This window comes from Talpa occidentalis, unplaced genomic scaffold (genome assembly GCF_014898055.3).
Source record: "Talpa occidentalis isolate TD23 unplaced genomic scaffold, MPIMG_talOcc4v2.1 talOcc4.7, whole genome shotgun sequence".
NCBI lineage: Eukaryota > Metazoa > Chordata > Mammalia > Eulipotyphla > Talpidae > Talpa > Talpa occidentalis.
Window position 1 is genome coordinate 103744635 of NW_023605083.1, and position 21260 is coordinate 103765894.

At 47.6% G+C, this 21260-nt stretch overlaps 1 protein-coding gene across 3 annotated transcripts in view; it reads right to left on the reverse strand.

The window, feature by feature from the left end:
• SEMA4D (semaphorin 4D) overlaps positions 1-21260 on the reverse strand; it is an 83133-nt gene that overhangs the window by 52851 nt on the left and 9022 nt on the right. The window contains exon 1 of one of the 3 annotated variants that reach the window (XM_037494516.2): positions 79-99. The exons of the other annotated variants lie outside the window; for them this stretch is intronic. The gene's annotated coding sequence lies outside the window, so the exon portion shown is untranslated. Of the gene's footprint in view, positions 1-78; positions 100-21260 lie in introns of those variants that run through there. 3 annotated transcript variants of the gene reach the window in all.

The window sequence follows — 21260 nt, forward strand, 5'->3', positions numbered from 1 at the left end:
AGGGGTGTGGGAAGGTACACAACATGCTACGTCTAACAGCAGGGCACTGCCTGGCCACCAGAGCCACCTCCAGCATACCTGGCTCTGAAAGGAAAGGGTGGATTCTTATCCATGAGTGCCGCAGACCAGCACAGCAGTAGACGATGAGGCCACCTCAGGGTTGAGAGAAGCGTGCAGGGTGGTCAGGGAGTCGGAGAAAGAAATGACAAACAGACACACTTCAAGAGTGAAAATCTGAGTGTAATTTTCTTTGAGTTTGTGACCAGTATATATATGTTTTCCAAAAGCACAGGAATGAATATCAAGGAAATTAGCTTGCTCGAGGTGATCTACATAACAAACAATGACCATTATAGAAGAAAGGAGGAAGTTTAGAAAGACAAATAAGGGATTAAAGTTTGTAGTTCTAGGAAGAGGGATAAGATTTTTAGCATTCTTGTAGTGGTTCTCGGTGGTCGTTATCGTTTGATAAGCTTCTGCCTTTTCAGGGAACTTCCGCTGCACTTCCTCTGCTTCAGGCTGTTCTCCCGAGTGCTGGTTGCCCAGCCGGATCTAGGGACCGTGGCGAAAGCCATTCCTAAATATCACTGCGGAGGGAGGTACAGCAGGTATGTAGGGTTTTGCTGTTCTTCCCCTGCGCGCTGGTTGCCCAGCCGGACCTAGGGCCGGTTAGCCCTAAAGGTCACTGCAGGGGGAGGTGCAGCACATGAGGAGGGGCCCACAGAGGTGGGGCACCATGACCCCCTGCAGCTGCAGGACAGTGGGGACAAGGGCTGTCCCTCACAGCCACAGGGAAAAGCAGAGTAACAGAGGACAAGGCTCCAACCTGCTGGCCCCACCGAGTGAAGGCCCCATGAGGACAACCAACTCAGGCGGATTTGGGCTCAACCAAGTGGAGGCATTAATCAAAGCGGACTTCCTCTCCAGGTCTGCTGGAAGGAGGGCGAGGAGTTCCACCGGCCAGAAGCACTCCACGGTGAGGGTCCTAGCCTCTGCTCAAGTGATGCTGGCATGATGGCTTAGCAAGCCTGCTGTCTCCAAATCATATGGGACATCTTTATTTTTTTGGATGCGTTTGTGTTGTTGGCGCCATACTCTCTCCACTTCTGCAAACATCTGGTGCGCTCAACACAGCACGAGGCACAAGATTCTTCCATATTAGCCAACGGCCCCTGGAGCACCAGGACACAAGACTGGGAAGTCCATGTGTGCAGAGCCCCAGGGCTTCTATGATCCTCACTCCCAATGGGTCCCAGCCCACCTCATCCCACAGAGGACAGGTCAGGGGTGGTTCCAGGTCCAGCAGAAGCTGACACCGTCTGGGGGCAGGGCTGGAGGCTCAGCCAAGGACAGATGGTTGTTAAAAAGTCCATTAAAAATGACCACAGGGGGCCTCCCTGGTGGCGCAGGGGGTTAAGCACCACACTATGAAGCAATCTGAAGCCTCTGCAGCATGAGTTTGATCCCCAGCCAGCCAGGGAGCTACCCACATGGCGCAGCAGACCTCTCCTGTCTCGCCCGCTGCTCCCCTCAGCAGTGTATTTCAGTAGATCCGCCTGTTCTGCTCCCCACTCTGTCACTGGTGAATCCTCTCACCTGCCGCATCTCTGGCCTGTACCCCAGCTCTTGTATGCATGAATAAATCTTTTAAAAAAAATGACCACAGGTTAAAAATGTTATCTCACTCTATACTCATGTAAATGTAAATAAGATGTTACAACCCCTTTAGCAGAGAAGCCAAAGAACCAAATAAAGAAGGGGCTGGCTGGGAGAGGTGGTAGGGAGGGGAGGGACAGTTACTGGGGACAGGGCTCCTTCTGGGGTATTGACTATGTGTTGGAACTAGATAGAGGGGGGGCGTCATGCTCTGTGAATGTGCTCAGTGCCATGGAATACACTGTAATGTGGTTAATTTTATCTCATGGCAACCTCAGCTGTATAAAAAAATTAGAATGAGTCAAGGAATATTGAAATGAATTTCCAAAAAAAATTGGCTTACCCATGGGAGGGGTCGACTGGCACCGGGCAGGGTCTGTCTGTCTCTAGATGAAGTTCATCTGCCTTGCCACATAGGAGGCGCTCACACGAGCTGAACAGAGAGAGGCCCTGGAGCCTTCTGTTCCAAGGCACTCGCTCCAGAGTCCACATAGGAAGAAGTGCAGATGTAGGAAGAGGGGGGCGCAGGTCAGTGCTGGTTTAGAGTGGGCTGAGGATTGGACTGGGGCCCAGAAGGACTCCGGTGCTTCTTGAGCGAAGTGTGGTTAGAGGAGAAGGGGCCAGAAGGAAGTGTGCCCTGATAGAATAAGAAACTGGCTTTCCCAGCAGCCCACCATGGATGCGGGACCCTCCCACATGGCAACTGCTGGGATTTGAGTCCACTCAGCCTTAAAAATTAGTGGTGGTACTACCTCACACCATACACAAAAATCAACTCAAAATGGATTAAAGAACTAGACATAAGACCTGAAACCATAAAATACATAGAAGGAAATATAGGCAAAACACTACGTGATATTCACATCAAAGACATCTTTACAGACACATCACCCAAAGCAGTGATAGTGAAGGCAAAGATAAACAGCTGGGACTACATCAAATTAAAGAGCTTCTGTACAGCAAAAGAGAGAATAACAAAAACAAAGAGAAACCCCACCAACTGGGAGAACATTTTTGCACCCAACACTAATGATAAAGGACTGATCACAAAAATCTGCAAAGAGCTGATGAGACTCAACAACAACAAAGAAAATAATCCAGTCAAAAAATGGGCAGAAGAGCTAAAAAGAAACTTCTCTGAAGAAGAAATGCAAATGGCCAACAGACATATGAAAAAATGTTCAACATCACTTGTCATCAGGGAAATGCAAATCAAAACTACCATGAGATACCATCTTACACCAGTAAGAATGGCACATATTAAAAAAACTAGCAACAACAAATGTTGGCGAGGGTGTGGAGAAAAAGGAACTCTTCTGCACTGTTGGTGGGAGTGCAAACTGGTCCAACCACTATGGAGAGCTGTGTGGAGATTTCTGGACCTACTAAACATAGAGCTTCCATATGATCCAGCAATTCCACTCCTAGGTATTTACCCAAAGGACACAGAAACATCAATTCCAAAGAGCACCTGCACCCCTATGTTTATAGCAGCACTGTTTACAATAGCTAAGCTTTGGAAACAGCCCAAATGCCCAAAAATAGATGACTGGATCAAGAAGATGTGGTACATATACACCATGGAATATTACTCAGCATTCAAAAAAGATAAACACATGCAATTTGCAGCAACATGGATGGCGCTGGAAGGGATCATGCTCAGCGAAATAAGCCAGAAAGAAAAAGAAAAATACCGGATGGTCTCACTCATAGCAGGGATCTAGAAAACTTAAATAAGGGACCAGGAAAATGAATAACTATAAGAAAGTGAAAATCAAAATCAACAAAAACTATGAACCAGAGACACTCTACGGGGGGTAGGGGGCGGTGGGGAGGGATTGGGGTCAAAATAAGGGGGTTGCAATTGTATGGGGAATATAAAAATAAAATTTATTATAAAAAAAAATTAGTGGTGGTGAGACCAATGCACTTTCACAAATGCCTTTTCTTTCTGCCAATCTAGAATTCTTTCCAGAGCTCCGTGAGTATCTCTGGGAACTCACAGTCAGAGGAGTCTGCCTGGGTCGTCCTTTTGTGAGTAAAACCACTGCTCTTGAAGTCACACGTGTTGTCCTGGGGCCCACGCCCATGCCCACGCCCCCTGTGTGCACCTGCTCGGATGTGTTAAACAGGCATGGCCTCCTCACAGGGTCCACTGATCCAGAGGCCACTCAGAGATGCAAGGAGGTCCCTTCCTTCCAGAATACTCACAGCCTCACATGCGCCCATCTGCATGAAGCATTGGTCCCCAAGTGAGGCCCGCGTTGGGCACAGGCGGCGCTACTCCCAGAGCCCAGCTGCACCTGCTCCACAGCAACAGCACGTCCTCCTGGCCAGCCACACTCCTGGCCAGCCACACTCCGCGCTGCTTGTGGCAATGCCTGCAGGCCCCATGCTTCACTGAGTCCTGTTCTTGGTGAGGCCGAGGGAGGCACTGTAGGTTGCAGGGTCCCTGACTGGGTCCATACTTGGTGACAGACATGTACTGCACATCAAGGACCAGTACCTTCTGAAGGAGGCTGCTCCAATCCCACTGTCCTCTCATTACTATGTAACTAGAAAGTTCTAAGCCATAAGCTCTAAAATGCAAGGTCCCTAGAGAATTTTGTTCCTCTTCCATAAGCAATCAAAACAGAAACTAAAATGTCACAGACTTCCTGGAAAGAAACTGAATTATTAATTTGCAGCGGTAACTGTACACCCCTCTCAGTTGTTACAGTGGGAAACCTTCCATGAAAAAAGGCATGCGTACAATTGCCCCAGGGGCGCAAGGACACAGTGACACCTGTAACAGGTGCTCCCCAACCGTCTGTGTTTGCAAAACCGATTCTCTTTTATTGCTCACAAATCACTCTCCTACTCTAAAGCCCAGTGTGGCACAGAGTTTTTGGATAAATGAAGCAAAACTAATCTTGCTGAAGAATCACTAAACCACTGTGACATTTCCCTCACTTTTGGAAGATGCCACAACATCTGGCCAGGAATGCCATGTCTGAATGTTTCTGCCCCCCCAGATTTCCTTCCTTAAATCCTAACCTCCATTGTGATGGTGTTAGGGGGTGGGTCTTGGGGAGGAAATTAAGTCATGAGGGTAAGCCCCCATCAATGGGATTCATCTGCCCAACAAGCGAATCCCCTATAACAGAGACCCTAGTGAGCTCCCTGGCTCTCCTGCCCAACACCCTGATTTTGGGCTTCTACCTGTAGAACTGTGAGAAATATGTATCCACTGTATATAAGAGACCCAGCCCATAGTATTTGTAATAGCAGCCCAGGTGGACTAAGGCACCAAAAAACCCCTAGTTTTTGTCATTCTAAGAATATCTCCTCCTTTCAGATCCTGATGCAGGAAGGCAACATAGCACACAGGAGGACACACGTCAACCAACTTCAGCCCTGGCTGCCAAAGAAGTCTCTGCTCAAACCACGGGCCAGAACCCAGAACGTGCCTCTCTGTGGGCCTCCACTGGAATAGAGGAAACACAAATAAGTCAGCACTACCAGCACCTCCCAGAGCCCTTCCCTTAAACATCACGAGTGACTAGAATCTGTGTACCTTAGGGAGAGCCCCCATGTGAAAGTGTTCCCTGGCACCAATGGATACTTCTGGGGACACAAGAAGACATGCAGGTCACTAGGGTGCCATGTGCCAATTTCCACGCTGGGCACCAAATGCTTAAAGGCATAATGTTTCCCCTTACACAACTCATTGCGAGTCCCTGGGGTAACTTCCGGAATGCAGCAGTGGAGGCAGAGCCACTCTTTGGCTAGGCGACAGGGCTGCTCCAAACAGCAGGTCTAATACATCCCCAAACCCAGCATCAGGACAGAGGGGGGTATTGCCACAGCCCCCCCAGACACCAAAACAACACGGGCTCTGTAATGCAAAGCTAACCCCTTAGAGCTGTTCCAGTTTCTCAACAATCACAAACTACTCAAACACACCCAAGATGATAAAGCAAACCGGAACAATACCTTATCAACTAAAGAAATCGAATTCTTAGATAAAAACCTGAAAAAGACATCTCCAGTCCCAGATAGCTTTACCAGCAAATTCTACCAAACATTTGAGAAATAACCTCAATCCCACACAGTCTCTTCCAGGAAGCAAAAGAAGCAAAAATGTCTCCCAACTTAAATGAGGCCAGTGTGACCTGGATAGCAAGTCCACACAGAAACAGCACATGAATTAAGGGAAAAGCGCACGACTGCAGGCCGGTGTTCCTCATGAACACAGATGCAAAACTCTCCACCAAAATATTAGCAAGTTAAATCCAACGACACACACACACACACACACACACACACACACACAGAAATGCCTCTCTTAATTACAGGGATACATTCAAGATATTCGTCGTTAGATGACATTATGTGACCACAGAGAGTGACCACAGGCTTATCACACAGGCCTAGGTGATACGGCCCCCACACACCTGGACTGTATAGGGACCACCATCATACGGGTGGTCTATGTTCGACATGTTAAGTGGTATAAATGGCACACCACAACCAAATGGAGTTTATCCCAGAATAAAAGACGGCTTCACTATGCAAAAATCAATAAACAGAATCCACCACACTATTTACAGAATTTTGAAAAAGCACACGAACCTATCAAGTTATATAGAAAGAGCACTTGAAAAACTCCTGCATTCACTCAGGATTAAAAACTGTCAGAAAAGGGCCTCCCCTGGTGGCGCAGCGGTTGAACGCTGGGTTGTGAGGCTGCCCACTGCCTCTGCAGCGCCGGTTCGATCCCCGGCCACCGGCGAGGGTCCCACCAGGGGAAAAAAAAAAAAAAAAAAAAAACCTGTCAGAAAACTAGGACTAGACGTGAACTCCCTTAACCTGATCACAGGAAAACTCCAACTAACACGGTACTCAGCATAGGACCCTGAATGCCTTCCCCTAAGGCCAGGACAGGCAAGGATGTCCCCGCTCTGCCTCTATTTGACATTGCACCCTAGGCCTGGCTAGCAAGAAAGGGATATAATAAGCACACAGATTAGCAAGGAAGAAGTAAAATGGCCATTACACAGTTAACACAACTATCTGTGTAGAAAATACCAAAGAATCTACAACAAAAGGTTCTTAGATTTAGCAAGTGAGTTTAGCAAAGTCACAGGATACAAGAACAAGAACATAAAATGAGTCATCATTCCCTGCACTCTTGTCCACATTTGGGAAAGGGAGGGTTTGGGCTTCACAGGAATTTAAATGCTTTACTCTGTGAAAGATCCTGTGTAAGAGAGTTAAGAGACAAGCTGCAAACAGGGGGAAAATATCTACAGATCCTATACCTGACAAAGGGCTTGCATGATAAATACATAAGGAAATCTCAAAACGCAACAGAAAGAAAACCACCCAGTTCAGCCATGAGCAAAAAGTTGAATGTATTTTACCAAAGTGGGTATGTTGATAGCAAACAAGAGGTTTAACATAAAGATATTTACATATTGAACTACTAGGGGAATGCAAATTAAAACCACGAGACACACTGCACACAGACAAAAATGGCCAGTACAACTGGCAATACCAAGTGTGAGTACGGATATAACGCTGACATAGTGTGTTGTAAAATTATGTTGTAAAAATGGTATGGTCACAGGCCTCCCTGGTGGCGCAAGGGTTAAAGTCTCAGTGCTATCAAGCTATATCCAGCCACTATGGCATGAGTTTAATCCCTGGCCAGGGAGCTAGACCACATGGCACAGCAGATCTCTCCTGTCTTGCCCGCTGCTCCCCTCAGCAGTGTATTTCAGTAGATCTGCCTCTTCTGCTCCCCACTCTGTCTCTGGTGAATCCTCTCACCTCCCCATGCCTCTGGCCTACACCGCAGTTCTTGAATGCATAAATAAAAAAGAAAGAAAGAAAATGATATGGATGGTCACTCTGTAAATAAGTTTGGCAATTTCTTAAAAAGTTATTCACACTTAGCATATGACCCACCAATCCCCCTCCTGAGAATTCATCTAAGGAAATGAAACTGTATGTTCACACAGAAGCCTACAAAGCATGTTTATGGCAGCCCATTCCAGCACACAATGGAGTACTACTCAGCAGTGAAAAAGAACCACCTGTTACTACATGCAACAGTTTGAAGGAAACTCAAAGGCATCATGTTGAAGAAACTAATTGCAAAGGCTCCCAAGAACAATACTCCCTGATAAAACTGTCCTGAAAAGGTAAACCACAGGGACAGAGCAGATCAGAAGTTATAGGTTGGGGGTAAAGGAGAGTTTGAATATAAAGCAACAGTATGGGGAGCCTTCAGGGATGGAAGTGGTCTGTATCCCAACCATGGTGGTAGTCACACAAATCTACACATGTGTTAACACTCACAGAACTGTGCAACAAAAATCATCTTTACTGTATTATTTAAAATATAAAGAAAAAGAGAGTTTAAAGGATGACACCAATTTTACCAAAATGTTTTTGAAAGCATTATTTTTTATAGACATAATAGGGAAAATACTGTATGGTTCCATTTATTTGAGATCTCTAGAGTAGCCAAATTCATAAAGACAGAAAGTAGAAATGTGGGAGCCAGGGGCTGGGGGAGGAGCTAGTGTTTATTGGGGACAGAGTCTCAATATGAATGTATTTAATATCACTGAATTATATACTTTAAAAAATGGTTAAGACAGTAAATTCTGTTATGTATGTTTTACCACAATAAGAAAGTACACCTTTATTTTTCATCAGAAAAGTAGACTTCATTTGTATTTTAAAAATAAATTTACAAGTTGCTTTGTGTAAAACAATACTCGGAAATTAAACTTTTGGTGGTAAACATAAAGTAGTATATAAAGATGTTGATTTACAGGCTGTTCAATCTGAAACCTATATGTTATAAGCCAGGTTTATCCAATTAAAAAAATAAAAATGACTTCTAAAAGCAAGAAGTTAAAGACTTAAACTGCTGCTCCTGCTCCACATGGGTATTTTCACTAACACTTCACCCCAGACTTTTCCCTGCATGTACTGCTCACGCAGGCTCCTTGCAGACAGAGCCTGGTCATACTGTCTGTGGTCACAAACACAACAGAGACTGCCCATCAGTTCCTCCAAACTTTTGGACATGCAAAGAATCATGCTTTGCAACCAAAAGTAAATAAAATACCTCTAAGAGCTGAAGAAGCACTTGCATTTTAGTTAAACCTGAGACAGCCAGAACCTCAAACAGAACTGAAAGTAGACAGTCTTTGGGCCAGTCAATGACAGATCAGACAAGTGGGGGCACACTCCTGCAGCAGGGCTCCTGGAACCCTGGAGACTGTATTGCACAGCCCACGCTCCCAGTTTGAACAACTGCAGCCACACTACAGATGCACCAGCACCAGCATCTGGCAAGTTCTCCACCACCTCCCACTGGCTGTCAAGAGACTTAGCCTTAAGGGTGTCCAAGCACAAACTGCAGCTTCTAGACCCCCAGCACCAATAAACACCAACGATAAACACAATCTGACTCATTTACCCCACTCTGAGCATTGCAGGCATTTCAGAGTAATTAACTTTCATTTAAACTCTGTCTTGAGGGCTGAGTCAAGAAACTTCTGGCATTTTAATCCAAATATTAACATCACAAAGATTATGCTGGGCAGATGAAAAGATAAACTTATTTGAATTTTTAGCAAGACTCCTCTGACATGAAGGAACCAAGTAAATAATCTCTGGAAATTAAATGTTCTGCTTTCTCTGTGGTCTTGCCTCTAATTGTCTGACTTCCCTGCAAAATCCAAGCTTCTGGAACATGGGACCATTTTGTAAAAATACATACACTTCTCGCTCTCTTTCAAACTTTATGATTCTAAGAGCATGCTAGCCAAGAACAGGGCTGAACATGAAAAATTATCACGCAGAGGTTCCCAGCCTCTTCCGAACAGAGCTGTGAGAAAGAAAGAAAGAAAAGAAAGAAAAGAAAAGAAAAGAAAAAAGAAAAGTAAAGTAAAGAAAAGAAAAGAAAAGAAAAGAAAAGAAAAAAAAGGAAGAACTTTCACTTCACTTGCACATTCCTCCTGGCCAACCCATTCCATTAGGAAAGACCGGGATGGTAAAGAGACAGCCAGTGAGCCCCTACTGTGGTCTGGGGCCCAAAAGGGGTTGTCCTATGTTTGGGACCCTGGGGGGGTGGGCCTGGAGCTGTCATACCACTTTGGAACCTGCTGCCACTACCAGCACCCCTAATTCTCATAATTCTCCTGCACAGTCCACCATTAACAAAGCAGCCCTCCAGCATCCCAGCTGCTCCCTGGTGAGAGAGCTCGGGGTACCCCAAAGACCCTCATAGCAGGAACCCCGGTCAGACTGAACACCAAAGCAGCTGCAACCTCTGGCAAGTCCCCAAAGGCCTCACTTTTCTAAGAACTAGTGAGGCTGAGGCTTCATAGGAAGTCTCAGAGGCAGTGGGCGGTGCCTGTACTGTATGTCCGGGGACAAGAAGCCTGCCGCGCCTGAACTCCCAGCAGCGTTCCTCTGGGACCCCAGCTCGTTGGGAAGCCACCATATAAACCAGAGAATCCATGTTCACTCCTGCCCACCTGGCCCGGTCACAGTCCTGGCTCCTGTGCCCCCAGACACCTGCCCACCTACCAGACACACTCAGGCCTTCCAACTCCTAGAATCAGCTCCACCCACCAGCCATTTGCCCTGAAAACCACACATTCACCCTCACACCAAAAGGAAAGGAGCCCAGAATTCCTGCTTTCACCAGTCTTGGGAACAGTCCTCCCCAAGCTCATGCCCATTCTTCTGAGAAGCAGGTCAATTCTAAACCTGTACAAACATTAGGATTGGATGAGGCTCTCCCCCCAGGACACCACACTGCTTTTCTTCTGTTTCACTGAGATGATTTATCATCAAATTAACAGGATGGCGAAGCGACCCGATAAGAGGGTGCCAGGCATACAGGAAGCCAACATTAGCGGTTCACAACGGGAGGAACAGGATGGCAAGACGTGACCCGAACAAAGGTTTTTCCTCCAGAAAAAGAAAATATTAGGGAGGCAGAGCACCAAGGCCTTTAGCTAATAAGGACCCTCAGACTCCAAGTCAGAAAGTGAAGCACTTTCTGGAGGGAGTACAACAGGAATCAGCTCCAGAGGCATGAGAGCAGCTCAGGCCTCAGCACCGACCAGTGGCCACCGTGATGGGGCAGCAGTCCCAAAACAGCCACAGGTCAGCCAAGGATGGGCCTAGCTTGCATGGGAGCATGTCACTTGCATCCTCAGAGCCAAGCAGCTCACGTACCTCACCTACAGTGCAGACTGGGGGCTGGGCACTGACCAGCAGCCGATGTATTATTTTATGGGCCATGGTATCCATATATTTGGTCACACATTATTCCAGATGCTTCAGCAAAGGTATTTTTAGAAGTACATTAGCATTTAAGTCAGTAGACTGAACAAAGCAGGTCACCCTTGATAATGTATGAGGTTCTCGTCCAATTAGTTAAACGTCCTAGTAGAAAAGATTGGCTGGCCTCTGGGAAGAGAAATGCTGCCTCAGGTGGCCTGAGATTCCAGCCATAGGCAGGCCTACGAATCTCATGCTTGCTTGCAAGTTATGTGAGCCAACTACTTAAAATAATTCTCTCTCCTGGGCCTCCCCAGTGGCGCAGCGGTTGAGCACTGGGTTGCAAAGCTGCCCGCAGCCTCTGCAGCTCTGGTTTGATCCCTGGCCACCAGGTGAGGGTCCCACATGGCGCGCAGACCTCTACTGCCACCCACTGCTCCCCTTAGCAGTGTACTTCATCGGTCTGCCTGTTCTGCTCTCCACTCTGGCTCTGGTGAATTCTCTCACCCTCCCATGCTTCTGACTATACCCTGTGCTTGTGTAAATAAATAAATCTTTAAAAAAAAAAATAACTCTCGCTCCTTTACACACACACACACACACACACACACACACGTCAGTTCTGTTTCTCTAGGTAATTTGATTTACACAATCAGGGACACAGCTTCCAAGATGCCACGAGGCCTGACCACTCCCACCCATGAGCAGAACCTCATTGTGGAGCAGCAATGCCAGGAGCCGGAGGAGCTTGCGGAGAGTTCCAGTAGAAAGCCAGACCATCAGGGACACAAGGCCCAGCAGCTGGCTCAAAGCATGGTGGCTCTCAGGAAGCGTGCCAGCCCACATGTGGCATCAATGGGCCCTCATATATGCACATCATTCCAGACAAGGAGAGGCACAGAGTGGGGCTGTGAGCTTGAATCATTTGGCTAAAAGACAATTAAGACTTAAAGGAAAGGGGCCTCCCCGGTGGCGCAGCAGTTGAGCACTGGGTTGTGAAGCTGCCTGCAGCCTCTAAAGCACTGGTTCGATCCCCGGCTGCTCCCCGGCCACTGGAGGAGGGTCCCACATGGCGCGCAGACCTCTCCTGCCACCCACTGCTCCCCTCAGCAGTGTACTTCGGTCCTTCTGCCTGCTCTGCTCCCCGCTCTGGCTCTGGTGAATTCTCTCACCCTCCCGTGCTTCTGACTGTACCCAGTGCTTGTATAAATAAATCTTAAAAAGAAAAAACTTTATGCTCAAATCTTTAAAAAAAAAAAAAAAAAAAGACTTAAGGAAAGCACAATTCCATAGGCCACCAATGAGCCGAGATTCCTAAATCTGTGAAAGCCTTTCAGAATGCAATCCCTGCACTCTGGTGTGCACTAGTTTTTATAAGTGTGCACACTCACACATGTGCACCACATACAAGCACATACCTGCATACACAAACACCGACAATTCCTCTCTGGGGCCCTGCCATTCGCAAGGGCCACTGCAGACCCTACAGGCAGGGGCCAGGCAGCACTGCCCAAGCTGGCTGATGCTTGTCCAACAGCGATGGACACAGAAGGACGCTGGCCCCTCAGCACATCCCCACCCTTCAGGGGAACACCAGGAAGCAGGTGATGGCCCCACTGGTCTCCAGTCGGAATTCATTTCTGCCTATTAAACACTGCAGACAAAATGCTTTCAACTAGACTTTATTTTTCCAGAATACTCTAAAATGACAGAAATTCTTCAAATCCATAAAGCTAGTAAAAGAACAACTCCAACTTATTAAAAGGGAGGAGTCCATAGATGGGAGCTTCAGGGAGAAAATATCAACGGCCAATAAAACACAAAAAAGTGGTCTGGACAGGGACTACGGTTTTCTCTTTTCCCAAAGACACCTTGAGAACTCAACAGGGGGAGTAAAGGCTCCAAGGGGGAGGGAGGGGCAGTTGTAAGCAAGGGGTGCGATGCGGCCCTGACAGACAGCCTAGCAGTCAACACTAAAAACGCATACACCCTTGACTCAAATATTCTGATCTAAGACTCCGCAAAACTCATGACATACACCATGGACAACCATCAAAGACACAGCCAGCAGGGAGACACCCCATCCTCCACCAGAGCCTGAGGGACATGGGAACACCAGGGCCTCACCAAGCAGGCACAGCTCTGGTGTGATGCACACGTGTGTGTCTATGCGACATGCTGAGTGGACAAAGCAAGTTGCACAGCCCCCTCCAGGGGTGAGCACACCTGGGGGAAAGCAGTGCCTGTACAAGTATGTCTTGTGCATGCACGCATGTGTGCAAGTGGCACAGGAAGACGTGGGCGTGCAGCTGTCAAAGGCAGCCACCCTGGGCACAAGGAGACAGTTTCACTCTTTGCTCCAGACTTTATTCTCTAAACAATAAAAATGCCATTAAAAGCAAGGAAAAGTCCGTCAGCATATCTAACTTCCTGTTCACACTAAGGATTCAACAAGCACTTTTGCAGGAACACTACTTAAAAGAAAAGGTCCCACTGGCAGAGATAAAACTCCCATAAAAAGATAGAGGGCCTTTCCTGTTTCCTGTCTGAATCAATGCAAAATTATTTTAGAAAGCAGTGAGTTTCCACCATACTCTCATTTCTATGACTTCCCACGAGTGCAGAAAGCAGCCGTGTTTCCATTTTCCTGCTGATAAGGCCAGGCTGGAAGAGATCCTGGGGAAGGTGAATGGCTGCCAACCCTGCCCACCCTGCCGGCCCCCAGCCTCCTTCCAGCCCCTGGAATTTTCTATTGCCTCTGTGCCGTAAGGCAGGTTGCAAACCCAGAGCCTGTGAATGTGACCGTATTTGGGAAACGGTCAATTAGGTTAAAAGAGTTCAGATGAGATCATCCTGGGTCATTTCAGTGGGCCCTAAATCGAATGACAAGTATCCCTATAAGCAATACACAGAGGAAGGATGGGCACTCGAAGAAGGTCTGGGGCAGGGAATGAAGCAGTGTGGCCACAAACCAGGGAATGCCCGGGGCCACCAGAGGCTGGAAGAGGCAGGAAGGGTGCTGTCGGAGAGCCCTCAAAAGGAAGTGCAGCCCTGTCCACACCTTGATCTGGGGCTTGCAGGCTCCAGCACCAGGGAAGGTAGATTTCTGTTGTTCTAAGCCACTCAGCTGGTGGTGCTTCATTCCAGCAGCCCAGCAAACACACGAGTGCGCAGTGATTCTAGGAGGTGGGACTGCATTTCCTTCCCGGCTGGTTGACCAAGAAGGCAGGAAAGTCTCCCTGCTCCACAGACCATGAAAATGGGCTCCACACTCCCCCTAGTACCATGTCCCTGGCTGCCCCTGGGTCACTCCAAACCCCATCCTCTCCTTGGGAGACCACTTCCCTTCCAGTCGCCTCTGCTGTGGATGACTACCCAGACACGGCTGCTGCCACGCTTCACCCAGCTCATAGGCCACCACAGGGACACTTGCCTGTTTCAACATCTGAGGCCCACCTGGGGGACCCACGACACAGGCTGTATGTGAAGGCTGATGTCCTTTCGGGACATCAGCTCCCACGTGGCCATCCTTAAAGCATGGTGGTCACAGGGCCACTGACCCCTTACTTGGGATCTCAGGATTCCAAGATCTAAGTAGTCACTGGTTACTGGGGGAGGGCAGGCACTTTATCTCATGACCATTATTTTATAGTCAGGTTTGTAAACTGCAGCAGCCTTTCCCCCACTCTCCAGCTATAGCTACTGGCTATTCCCACTTTTTTTCCCTGAGTTCTGACTCGGCATCTCTGACTTCAAGAACCAAGTCCAGGGCCTCCCCGGTGGCGCAGCGGTTGAGCACTGGGTTACGAAGCTGCCCGCGGCCTCTGCGGCGCCGGTTCGATCCCCGGCTGCTCCCCGGCCGCCAGAGGAGGGTCCCACATGGCGCGCAGACCTCTCCTGCTGCCCGCTGCTCCCCTCAGCAGTGTACTTCGGTCCTTCTGCCTGCTCTGCTCCCCGCTCTGGCTCTGGTGAATTCTCTCACCCTCCCGCGCTTCTGACTATACCCAGTGCATGTGTAAACAGAACAAACAAATAAAAACAAATAAATAAAGAAATAAACATGCCTCTATTAAAAAAAAAAAAAAAAAAAAAAGAACCAAGTCCACCCATGCTGGTTACACCCACCCCTCACATACCCCTGGAAGCAAGCATCCCCCATCAGTGTCCTCTGACATAGCTGTCCAGCTGGTTGGAAGAACCAAGTTCTGTTGCTCTCCCTCTGCCCACAATCCCAGATTTCTATCACTGCCTAGGACACGCTGAGCATGGCACATGTTTGCTGAAGTAGTGGAGGGGTTTGTCTGCAAAGGGCAGGGCTTGCAGCAGAGCAGAGGATCACCACTGGCCTTCATGGGTCCTCCAGATGGGAATGCAGAGGTGCAGAGACACGAGGTGCAGCTGGAGATCCCATGAGGGACCAGTAGGCATCAGCAGCTCCTGGTGGAAGGAGAGGCTTGGGGGGGGGGGGGCGGCGGTTGCTGGAGACCAGGTACCTGCAGGAAGGTCTGAGACTCAAATTCCAGGAACCCAGTTACAGATGAGGCAAGCTGTCTGCTAACAAAGATGAGCCATGAAAAATCAGGGACCTCCTCAAAGGAGAATAAAGGGGCGAGCATGTACACAGGCCGCATTCCTAACAGCCCAAGTCAGAAACCAAGCCAACGGCACAGTGGGCACGAAGCTGTCGAGCACGCATATGCGCGTACGCATGCACACACACAGAGACACACACACACACACACATGATGGGCACAGTGGGCACGAAGCTGTCGAGCACGCACATGCACACATGCATGCACACACACACAGACAGACACGACACAGACACAGACACACACGACGGAATGCCAGAGCAAGCAAGAGGATGGAGTCGGGCATGCAAGCGGCCTGTAACACACAGGGGATGAGCAACATCGGTGAGCGCAGTGGACACGGGGAAACCCAGGCAGAACCACATCTATGTGATAAGCCCAGTGGGCGCCAGAGCCCTCTCCGGGTTCTCTCCTCACCCTGGGTGCCAATTTAGCTGGACTCTGCTGTGAGCAGAACGAGGCTGAGTCAAATTGCTGTGAAGTCTGCAAATAGCCCACCAAGGAAGGAAGCAGGAAATGCAAAGATGAGACTCAAGAGAAAAGTCTGGCCCACCAGATAAATTTGGCTGCTCCCGCCATTCCTTGTCGGTCCCCTGAATTTCAAGATGGGAAAGGAAGCAGGGAAGGTTTCACCCCTGAGCTTGGCCCACTCTGCGAGGCAGAAGACCACTATGACCCACAGCCCCATTGTTTCTTCCATGAGATCTGACTTTCTCCAGCATTGAGCAGACAGGCAACAGTGCACATAAAGATAAGCACAGGTCGGCCCTGCACAGAGCTCAAGAGCATCAACCACGCTCCAGGCTGATGTAGATCAGGCTGCAGGAAAGGGCTGCTGTGCAGCAGGGCCAGGCAGCGGCCCAGTCACCTCCCCACTCCCGCAGCCTGGGCCGGCTGACACCTGAGGTTGTCAATGAATGGAGCTGTGTTTGGGAAAAGTGTTTTTCCTTCTTCGGTGACTGTAACGTAAGTGCTAAAATGGGCATGAAAATAGTCCTGACTCAAAACATCTCAGCAGCACTCCTGAAATCACCACGCGCTTACTCAGGAGCTGGTGTGGGCACAGGTCACCTCCTCTGATGAAAGATGAGAGGGTGGTATGTTCTGGCTCTCTCATTTTAAGCCGGGTGGTCAGAAATAATATGCCTGTTCTAAATGGCACACTCACCCATGGAAATCAAGCCAGGCCCACTGGCTCTCAGAAGGCAGAGCATCTACAGCAGAGGAACATTTCCCTGAGGGCTGCCTCCCACCACACTTGGTGTCTGTTTTACAAATCTCATTCCCTCCACCCTCCAGGATTTGCTGAGCCAGTGAAAACCAAGCCCTGCTCCTGGTGGTCTTCCCATTGCGCATGGGGGCTGTGTCCTGCACAGAGAGAGGGGACATAAACAGAACGGGAGGCCAGAGGGAGCCTGGCGGCTTCCCAACATCCCACATTTGAAACCCAAGCTCCGACCTCAGGTTTCAGAGACGCGCAGAGATCCCATTCTGCCTGCTCAGGGGGTTGGCCTGACCCAGTTTTCCAGCACCCGTGCAGCTCCTGAGCCCCACAGTAGTCCCAGGAGGAGAGACAAATGTGGTCCCCTTGCTCCAGGCCCTGACTTGTGCCAGACTTAAGAGAAAGCCAGGGGGAGAGGGCGCAGGCACAAGTCAGCCGGGATATCTCACGACAATACAGAGCTTGCAGAAGCTCAGTGTCCTGTACTCACACACAGGGTAAGACACCAGACCGGGGTTTGTAGTTTTCAATACGGAAGGTGGAAAAAAGCTTTTAAAATAAGATGCAATTGAACAAAATACCAGAGCGTACCATATGTATATAGTTAAGGGTCGGTGTGCAGTTGAGGGAAACTTTAGTTTTAGTGATGTATGTGCATGTGTGTGTGCATAAGCATGATCGTGTGGATCTGTGTGTATGCACATGTGCAAAGTGTACACATATGACTCATGTGTGCATGTGCATATGGATACGTGTGTGGGCGCTGCCTCGCAGTATTAATTGCAAGTCTTCCTGTGAGTCACCCTCAGGGTCTGAAAGCAGCCAGACTCCTTGATCATTTTGAAGTTTTAATATTCTAATAAAAAATGTTTCTGGCAATATTATACGTGCACTTAAAATCTCTCCAAAGCTTGGGTTTAAACACCACACAGAATTCCATGTACACTTCATTTCAGTTTTCCAAGAAGGAATATTTCACATGTTATCGGGATTTCCCAGCTCCCCCTCTCTCAACCCCAGGAATCCCTGCTGACTAACCCTGCTCAAGGAGGAGGGCAGGTTTGAGGCCAAGCACACCACACCTGGGAGGACAGGCCAGGGCAGCGTCTCCAGGTCAACCTCACACTGTTTTAATAGGCTCTCGCTGGAGCCACGGCACCGACCTATGGCACTTCCGGCCCGCAGGACCACTTCTGGTCAGTGTCGCCTGGACACAGTCACAAACACCCGAGTCAGCAGCTGGGTGCTGGGTGAGGCCCAACTGGATGAGGCCAACTCGCTGGGCTTCTTCCCACGGTGTTTTCCACTTAAAAGTACAACAAACAGTAAAACACCCACTTGCTTTTTAAACAAGGCAGGTACAACAAATCTAAGGCAAAGGGTGCTGGGCTCTTAAGACAATATGTGTGTGGGATCAAGAGTCCTATTTTTCCCTTTTTTCTTTGGCTCTTTCCTTTATGATTTCCCTAACGAGCATTACTGCAGGAGATCAGAGACATGTGGATGGCATCCAGCAGAGACAAAGGCAACCTCACCCACTGAACACATGACAAAACTGGAACACATGCTAGATATCAGTGCTTTCTAGGCAAATTCTAGGTCCTCGGCGTGCATACTGCTTTGGGAACAGTTTTTAGCATCTGTTGTGTTAGGCTGACTTCTCGTTGCCTTAGTCATAGTCGTGCTGTGATTTTTAGAGACTGGCCACCTTAATTGTATCTCCACCCCATACTATCTCACTGTGCATGTGGATTTTGTATTTATAAATACTGGGAACACCCTTTCTAATAAATGTTTCTCACATCCATCATTCCTTAGATATACCTCTAGATGCTGAACTGCAATGGCCAAGAGTACACCATTCTTTAAAACACCCAGACCAAGGGCACCACCAGGCATACTGGGGAGCACCTGCCTCCCCATGGGCTCAGAGGCACAACTCCAGGCTCACGACTTTGTTGTCCTTACATCCCGCCTTAGGAACCTGTGAACATACTTTTTATTCTCTCGGTTCCCAACGTCCTCAACTGCAGGAGGGAGAAGGACTGTCCCAATTTGACAGTCCTGGTAAGATAGTACAGGGAGTGTGGCACGGCATTTACTATGAGAGCACTGTGAATGTCACCATGTCATTTTTTCCCACAACACCTCCTTCCCACTCATTGCTCAGAGGCCTGTCACCCCCAACACGGGTTTGATTCCATTAGCTACAGTTCAACACTTGCACAACTGTGCTATGCAGCCAAAGTCAGACTTAGAGGTGACAGACAGTGCGGCTCCACTTACAAGGTATTCTAGAAATGTCTCTGAGCGGAAGAGTCCTGATTCCAGAGGGAGACATATCAAAACTCACAGAATGAGACACTTAAAAGGCTATTTGCTGCATATAAACTAAACAAGTCAGCTCATCTTTCTCCCTACTTTGGTAGGCCTGCCCAGAACCTCTGCATGTCAAGATAAATTCTCCCTCCTCCACTCAAAGGCCCTCAACTCTGGGACAGCTTATCAAAGCCCGGTCCCCATCCTCTCATCCCAAGAGATCCTGATGTAACTGGGCAGCTGTGAGTTCTTGTTTTGTTTTTAAAGGCACAAAAATGAAAGCGGGAACATCAGGTAGATTGTAGAGACATTAAACAGATAACAGGCATGTTATGAACAATTCTGCACCAATTTGACAAATGAGATAAAATGCAGATTCCTTAAAACACTGGAATGGTCTCAAGGAGAAAAAGAAAATTTTAATAACTTATGCCAACAAACTTAAATCACATAAAACCCCCCGAAAGAAAATCCCTGATGTCTTCACTAGTAAATTCTATCAAACCTTTAAGGAAGAAACAAAAACAGCCCTCCACAAACTCTTCTACTAAAAATAAACAAAGAGGAACACTTCCACACCACAGTCCAGAGCAGCATGGCCCTTACACAACCACACAGAATCATAAGGAAAGAATGCCACAGCCCATGTGAAAACAGCTACAAAAACTCTAGTCGAAACTGCAGCGAATCAGGCCTCCCTGGTGGTGCAGGGTTAGGTCTCAGCCACTATCATGCCATCCAGCCACTGTGGCATGAGTTTGATCCCCCCATGAGGGAGCTACCCACAAGGCACAGCAGACCTCTCCTGTCTCACCTGCTGCTCCCCTAAGCAGTGCATTTCAGTAGATCTGCCTGTTCTGCTCCCACTCTGCCTCTGGTGAATTCTCTTACCTCCCCCCACCTCTGGCCCACATCCCAGTTCTTATGTGGATAAATAAATAAATCTTAAAAAAAAAAAAAAACCCATAGCAAATTAAATCAATAGACACAGAAAAAAGGTAACACATCATAAACAGCTGGGGTTGGTGGTAGAAAGCAAGGCAGCTGATCATTCAAAAAGTCATCAATACAATTCACTTTATTTGTGGGTGAAAAAACCATACGATCATCTTAGCAAATACAGAAAGGTCTATCACAAAATTTAATGTCCATTCCAGATAAAAACCGTCTGAAAACTAGAAAGTTTCCTCAATCTCAAAAAGCAGCTACATAAAATCTTCACCTTAACTTTATATTAATGAAAAAACATTAAGTGTTTTCTTCCTAAAATCTGAAACACAAAACAGCACAAATGTTCCCTTTTGTTATTTCTGTTTAGCACTGACTGAAGATCCTAGTCAAACGAATAAAAGAAGAAACAGAAACAAGCAGTATTTGAATTTGAAAGACAGAAGTGAGGTGATCCCCATTCCCAATTTTCAGGATTATCTTTGTGCAAAATCTTAAGGGACTATACCCCAAAAAAGCTATTTAATCATGCAAGTGAACTCAGAAAAGTGGCAGAATAAAGAATATTAAAAAAGCAATTGTATTGCTAAACACTGTAACTGGAAGACAAAACTTTAAAAATTCATTTATAATAACATTCAGAAACAGGAAATCTTATGAAAAAATTTAATTAAATATGGGTGAGACCCGGTTACTGGTCACTATGAGTCACTATTAAGAGAAATGAAGGACAGTGAACACCAGTGGATACTCAAGCTCTCTGCCTGTAGAGCTCACTCTACATGGTCCCGAGGTTTCTCCCTCCCAACTGATGTAAGATAACGTCAATGCAATCCCAGCCAAATGCCAAACGGGCTTTTCTGTTGAAAATGACAAGCTGATTTCAAATTTATAGAAAAATCAAAGAAGCCAGGCTAGACAATACAATTTTGCAAATGAAGCATATCGGAAGACTCACACCATCTGATTCCAGAACTTACTATAAAGCAAGTGTCATGAGACAGTGTGGTTTGGGGCTGATGGGGAAGAAGCCATAATGGACCAGAATCAAGTTCAGGAACCAAGCCACACATATCCGATCAATTATTTTTCAAACACGATGCCAAGATAATAATTCAAAGGGGAGGGGATAATTTCTTTAACAAATGGTGCCAGAACGACTGGAGATCCACAAGCAAGAGAATGAACCTCAATCCTTAGCACTTTCCAGTTAAAAATGAACTCAA